This window comes from Mus musculus, chromosome 7 (assembly GCF_000001635.26).
Source record: "Mus musculus strain C57BL/6J chromosome 7, GRCm38.p6 C57BL/6J".
Taxonomy (NCBI): Eukaryota; Metazoa; Chordata; class Mammalia; order Rodentia; family Muridae; genus Mus; species Mus musculus.
The window spans coordinates 31,813,217-31,820,905 of record NC_000073.6 but is presented as its reverse complement, the minus strand read 5'-3'; the positions used below and the strand labels follow the sequence as shown (position 1 = coordinate 31,820,905).

Here is a 7,689-nt window from a genome sequence, read left to right as displayed (position 1 = left end):
TCCTCCTTCATCTTTCCTTTGTTTTCTTATGTTTACTCCCTGTCAACTGGTTGCTCTTACTGCCCCTTGACCTATCATTGACATAATTTACCTGTTGCTTACAGAAAGCTCTTGGTTTAAAGATGTGTGCTAGAGCTGAGCCACGCCAAAACAAGAAACAGAATTTTTTTTAAATCAGTCTTGTTGTTCACAGAGTGATCAAATATCCTGAAACAAGTATGGGTTCTCTCACAATATCACTCCATCACAGGTTTCTATAGCTTCAGAGACACTCATGAGTTAAGCAGCTATAATGAGAGTGTATCTCATGTTATCTTTCCATAAATATTCCTCTCGTATGTTAACTAGATATTATTCTTGAAATAACTTGCCTTCATCTCTGATTATTAGACCTGCATTCTGATTAGACATAGATACTCAATCCAGAACAGCAGAAATATGGACACATCCCAGTATCTGACTACCAGTAGCATGTCCTTTAGAAGGTATAACAGGTACCTGAATTCATGTGTGCACATCCTGAAGAGGGACAGCTGGCAGTCAGTTCTATTTCAGTATCATGTCTTGCAGGTTCAGAGAGCTAAGATGCAGGATCCAGGACTAGAGTGGCAGCTGAGGACATTAGCCCTTTTTTGTGGGGTATTAGTGACTGTGGAAGCTTTAGAGTTTGTGGGATAGGTCTTCAGCATCAGGTTTCCTGGACATCTGTGGGACCAATGGAACTCTGGAGATGTGATAAGCAAACCTGGAGCAAGAGTGAGTTCAAGGCATTTTCAATTCCCGGAAATATTGTACTGAGATGAGCAGGACTAGGACTGCATGTCCTAGACTGCTTAGAACTGGGCCCCCACCTTTTCCCCAGCAGAGGAGGTCACATAGACCAGTAGCCAGGTTAGACGTCCTTTGTTTCCCCTTACAAGGTCATGTTCAACAGCAAATGAGGCATTTCCAGCACCATAACTCCAACAACAGATATCGACTCACCATGGAAGTCACATTTCATCCCCAAACATTTAATACCTGTTTTTCCACCCAATTAAATGACCTGTCTCAATGAAGCATGTCTTCCAAGAGTGTTCTCAACGCACTCACTGCTGCTTGAGGATTCTCTCACTTTCTTCCTCTCCTTATCTCCTCTCTCACACACATACACACATCAGCTATTCCCACCACTATAGGTGAACAGAGTGGAAACAGCACATACTCACTGGCATAGGAGTGGAGAGCAGAAGATAGGCTTAACACAGTAGCTTCTGGGACAGTGCCAGTGAAGACCAAAGTCCAGGGCTCTGGAGGGATCATCATTGTGATTTCAGGCACAGAAAAAAGGAATATCTTATGTTTGTCTGGGAGAGTCCAATGGGATTAGAGGCAAAGAGGGGACACAAGGCCACCTGAGGCTTTTGATGTCTATAGCTAAACAGAAGAAAATGTTGTCTGCTGATGTGGACAGATCAGTTGCATAATTTTTCATAAGGAATGTTAAGAAGGAGGTTTGGAGCTTTGTTGAATCTGAGATGTCCTAGAGAAGTGTGTTGAAGGCCTTGAGTGTATGTCTGGACACAAGTCTGGAAAAATTCAGGAACAAGATTCCAAATGAAGACCAACTAGGTATTTTGGTGATGTATATGAGGATGGAAGTATAAGTTGGTTATTCTTAGGGAAGGAAACATTCAGAGGATTGTGGCAGTGGTGCTAATTGTAAGGAAGGGGTTGGTCCGCTTAATAACACGGGACTTATCTCTCAAAATGAGATGGCTGTCACAAAGAAAGATGATGTTTTGTCATGTAAATGTGTTAGAACAATGTTTGGCAAGAGACCAGGGCTGCCAAGAGACACACATTGGGTTGGATATGAATCAGAACAGTCATAAAGGTTGGTGGCAATGATGCAGGTGACTGACTGGGAGGCAGGTAAATAACTGTGAGGAGGGTGACTAAATGGGAGGAATGTGACTAAATGTGAGGCAAGTGACAGGAACTGTGATGAAGATAATTGTGAGGTAGATGACAGTGAGTCTGAGGCAGGTGACTAACTGTATGGCAGGCGACTGTGAGGCAGCTGACAGGGATTGTGATGAAGGTAACTGTGAGGTAGATGACAGTGAGTCTGAGGCAGGGAACTAACTGTGAGGAAGGTGACTGTTAAGCAGGGCAGGTGACAGGGCCTGTGAGGTAGGTGACTCTGAGACAGGTGAATGGGAGGTAGGTAACAGGGACTGCGAAGCAGGTGACTGTGAGGCAGGACCCTATACCTGTGAATATTCCACATACTGTTGTGGTGACCCTGGGTGGAATGTGGAGATCTGCACTTAGGCTAGTAGATAATAAGTTCATGGGTAAATAAGAGAATTACTGAATTCTTTTCAGAACTAAGGAATATGGGCTTTTGTTAATGCAATTTTAAAAGGAGCTGTTTCTTGTATATCTTGGCTATCTTCTGAATAAATGAGACAGAGGCCATCTATTTATTTAATCAAGCATTATAACAGAAAAAGTGGGCAGCCATTGACCTGCTCTATTTCTTTAAGCTATACTGCCTATCTTCCAATAACATTCCCCAAGATACTCACCTTTTTGGGAGGGGAGGCGGTGCAGCAAACTTTATTGATAGTATTCAAGAGAGTAGGGAGGGCTCCCTATGCCCCTCCTGTTATGGGGATCTGAGGTGAAAATTGTGAGGGAGAAGCTCTGTGTTGGTAGCCAAGTTGGTATAGGGACTCCTCAGCAACTGAGGGCCTCTATCTTGCTCTCAGTGTCCTTGCTGGGGTGGGTAGTCCATGTTTTCTAAAACCTTGTAGGCCTTGTAGGCCATGATGTCCACTACCCTGTTGCTGTAGCTGTATTCATTGTCATACAAGGAAATGAGCTTGACATACTTGTCATTGAGAGCAGTGTCAGCCCTGGCATCGAAGGTGGACGAGTGGGAGTTGCTGTTGAAGTCACAGGAGGCAACCTGGTCCTCAGTGTAGCCCAAGAAGCCCTTCAGTGGGCCCTCAGATGTCTGCTTCACCACCTTCTTGATGTCATCATACTTTTCAGGTCTCTTCAGGCAGAACAACAGATACACAATGGACACATTGTGGGTAGGAACACAGAAGGCCATGCCAGTGAGCTTCACTTTCAGCTCTGGGATGACCTTGCCCAAAGACTTGGCAGCACCAGTGGATGCAGAGATGATGTTCTGGGTAGCCCCATGGCCATCACACCACAGCTTTCTAGAGGGGCAATCCACAATCTTCTGAGTTGCAGTGATGCCATGGACTGTGGTCATGAGCTCTTTCATGATGCCCAACCTGTCATGGATGACCTTGGCCATGGAGGCTAAGCAGTTGGTGGTGAAGGATGCATTGCTGAAAATATTGAGTGAGTTGTCATATTTCTTATGGTTCACTCCCATCACAAACACGGGGGCATCAGCAGAAAGGGCAAAGATGATGTCCCGTTTGGCTCCACCCTTCAAGTGTGCTCTTGCCTTCTCCATGGTGGTGAAGACACTAGTAGACTCCACGACATACTCAGCACCGACCCCACCCTTTTCGATGTTAGTGGGGTCTCGCTTCTGGAAGATGGTGATTGTCTTCCTATTGATGACAAGCTTCCCATTCTCTGCCTTGACTGTTCCATTGAATTTGCCATGGGTGGAGTCACACAGGAAGATGTAGACCATGTAGTTGAGGTCAATGAAGGGGTCGTTGATGGCAACAACCTCCACTTTGCTATGTGGAGAGCAGATGGCAGCCCTGGTGACCAGGCACCCAATATGGCCAAATCCGTTCACACCGACCTTCACAATTTTGTCTACTGGACAAGGCTGGCACTACACAAGAAGATGCAGCTGTCACTGGAATAGTGAGGAGCAGAGAGCCGATACTTACATGTTACTATTGATCTGGCTGTCTCTGCTCCAGGTGTTTTCCCATGGTGTCTCCTTAAGACCCTTTCCTGGTAGCTGAATTCTCTTTTTCTTTTTCCTCCTCTCCCCTGGCTGATGGAAGTGCATCCTTGTTTTTGCTTCTATCCAGCCTTTGGTATATCAGTTTTTATTAACAAATCAGAGCATAAATTTTTAAATAACAGACCTGGTCTCAAATAATTAGTTGAAGACGGTTGAGATAGCTCAGTGATTAAAGGTGCACTGATTGAAGGTGAACACCTGAGTTCAAATTTCAGAACCCACCTGGTAGAAGAAGAGAAGTAACTTCTCTAAATTGTCATTTGACCTTCCATGTACACACACACACACACACACACACACAGCTTGATACCTCTGTCTATACACAGTCACACACAAACAAGCACACAAACACATGAACACACACCTACAAATGTCTGTGAAAACTGGCATCAGTAAACATTAAGAAGCTCCTAATGGAAAAATATGAAACAATTTGTCAAACAAACTAAATAACACATGAGATTGTACTATAATGGTGAAATAACCTATAAACTCATGCTGGTGTGAATGGTTGCATGACAGGTAAATGAACATTACTGAACCCGGTGGGACCTTCGGGACCCAGAGGTCTCTCCACTCTGCAGGACCCCTAGCAACCCAGGACCTCAGAATCATGGGTGAGTGGAACAGACCATCATCATCAAAGAATGCTAGAGGGTCTTGTGCCAGCAGGAAGAGGGACAAAGTAACCCCAAACTACCAGAGGCAGGGATTCATTCTAGTTGGGCCCAGCCCGGCCATCTTCTTCTTGAACCCAGTGGAGAGAGCCAAGGACCTAGAGGACTCCCCACACCACAGGACCCCTAGCACACCCAAAACCTAGGCATCACGGGACTCAGGATGTAGATCGGAGCTCCAGACTTCTGAATACCTGCCCTGAAAGAGGAGAGATTGCCTGCAGAGACTGCTCTGACCACTATGACTCAAGAGAGAGTTGAACTCCCAAGACGGCTGTCAGAGGCTAACAAAATCAAAGGAGGAACAATCTTCAGCCAGAGACAGCTATATCTTCTAACACCAGAGATTACAATATGGTGAAAGGCAAGCTTAAGAATATTAATAACAGAAATCGAGAACAGTGGGCATCATCAGAACTCAGTACCCAACTACAGTGATTTCTGGATACTCCAATTCACACGAAAAGCAAGACAAGGATTTTAAATAATATCTCCTAACAGTGGTAGAGGTTTTTAAGAAGGGCATTATTAACTCACTTAAAGATTACAGGAAAATACTGCGAAACAGGTGTAAGCTCTTAAAAAATTACAGGAATACACTGCTAAACAAGTAGAAGAACTTAAGGAGGAAACACAAAAATTCCTTAAAGTGTTATAGGAAAACACAACAAAACAGGTAATGGAATTGAACCAAACCACCAAATATCTAAAAATGGAATTAGAAATTATGAAGAAAACCCATAGGGAGACAACTCTGTAGATAGAAATTCTAGGAATGAAATCAGGAACCATAGATGCGGTCATCAGCAACAGAATACAAGAGATGGAAGAGAGAATCTCAGTTGCAGAAGATTACAAAGAAAGCATGGACACAAAAAAGAAAATGCAAAATCCAAAATGACCCTAACTCAAAGCATCCAGGAAATCCAAGACACAATGAGAAGACCAAACCTACGGAAAATAGGTATGGATGATAACTTCTCTGATAACGGAACCACATATAGACCCAACAAAGAAAGAGGACTTCAGACCAATTTCCATTATGAACAGCGATGCAAAAATACTCAATAAAATCCTTGAAAACTGAATCAAAAAAGATATCAAAATGATCATCCGTCATCATCAAGAAAGCTTCATCCCAGGCATGCACGGATGGTTTAATATATATAGACACCAATCAATATAATCCACTATAAAAACAGACTGAAAGACAAAAACCACATGAACATCTTGTTAGATGCTGAGATAGAGTTTGACAAAATCCAAAACAACTTCATGATAAAAGTCTTCGGATGTTCAGGAATTCAATGCCCTTACCTAAACATAATAAAAGCAATATACAGCAAGCGAGTAGCCAACATCAAACTAAATGAAGAGAAACTCAAAGCAATCCCAATAAAACCAGGGGCTAGAGAAGGCTGCCAACTTTCTCCCTACATATTCAATATAGTACTTGAAGTCCTAGCCAGACCAATTAGACAACAACAGGAGATCAAGGGGATACAAATTGAAAAGGAAGAAGTCAAAATATCACTCTTTGCAGATGATACGGTAGTATATATGTGACCCTAAAAATTACACCACAGTACTCCTAACCTGATAAACAGCTTCAGTGCAGTAGCTGGATATAATATTAACTCAAACAAATCAATGTCCTTTCTCTACACATAGGACAAACAGGATGAGAAAGAAATTAGGGAAACAACGCCATACACAATAGTCACAAATAATATAAAATATGTTTGAGTGACTCTAATTAAGGAGGTGAAAGATCTTTAAGATAAAAACTTCAAGTCTCAATCTTGTGTCTGGGGTCCCTCAAAGACCACTCTTCTCAGGGGAGAGTACAGACTGCAGAAGCTACACAGCTTTTGGGACAGGCAGAAACACACAGCTTCTGGGACAGTCCTGGTTTTGCACTCCAGATATCTGGAAACCTTCCCTGCCAGAGGTCTTGGAGGTCGCTGACTGGCTGAGCAGGTAAGGGAGCCATCTTGGGTCCTGGGTCCCTCGGAGACCAGTCTGCACAGGTCAGCTCTCATACTGTGGAGTGTGAGCAAGTGGTCTGCAGAAGTGACACAGCTTCTGGGTCAGATCCCATTTCAGGCTCAAGACCTCTGGTAACCTTCCCCTACAGAGGAGAGCTTTCTGATGGGGAGGACACTGACTGCCAGAGCAGGTGAGGGAGCCATTGTGTGTCCCTGGTCCCTCAGAGAACAGTCTGTGCAGGTCACCTGGCAGACTGCTTTGGCAACACATCTTCTGATACAGGCCCTGTTTCAGGCATTTATCTTTAGCCAGAAGGCAGGTCTGAAGGCCAGACCTGTGTGCACATTCCCTCCAAGAAGAGAGCTTGCCAGCACAGAATACTCTGACCACTGAGACTCAGGAGAGAACTGGTCTCCCAGGACTGCTGACAGAGGCTCACAGAATCACAGGAGGAACAAGCTCCAACCAGAGACAATTCTAACAACTAATGCCAGAGATTACCAGATGGCCAAAGGCAAATGTAAGCATCTTACTAATGGAAACCAAGATCACTCACCATCATTAGAACCCAGCACTCTCACCTCAGCCAGGCCTGCATACCCCAACACACCTGAAAAGTAAAACTCGGATACAAAATCATATCTCATAATCCTGATAGAAGACTTTAGAAAGTGCATTAATAATTCACTTAAAGACATACAGGAGAACACTGCTAAAGAGTTAGAAGTCCTTAAAGAATTACAGGAAAACACAATCTAACAGGACATGGAATAAAACAAAACCATCCATGACCTAAAAAGGGAAGTAGAAACAATAAAGAAACCCACAAGTGAGACGACTCTGAAGATAGAAACCCAAGGAAAGAAATCAGTAACTATAGATTCAACGATCAGCAACAGGATACAAGAGATGGAAGAGAGAATCTCAGGTACAGAAGACTCCATAGAGAACATGGGCAAAAGAATCAAGGAAGATGCAAAATGCCAAAACATCCTAAATCAAAACATTCAGGAATTCCAGGTCACAATGAGAAAACGAAACCTATGGATAATAGGAGTAGATGAA

General features: G+C 43.5%; 1 pseudogene; it reads right to left on the bottom strand.

The window, feature by feature from the left end:
* Positions 2,592–3,814, bottom strand: Gm6669 (predicted pseudogene 6669; annotated as a pseudogene).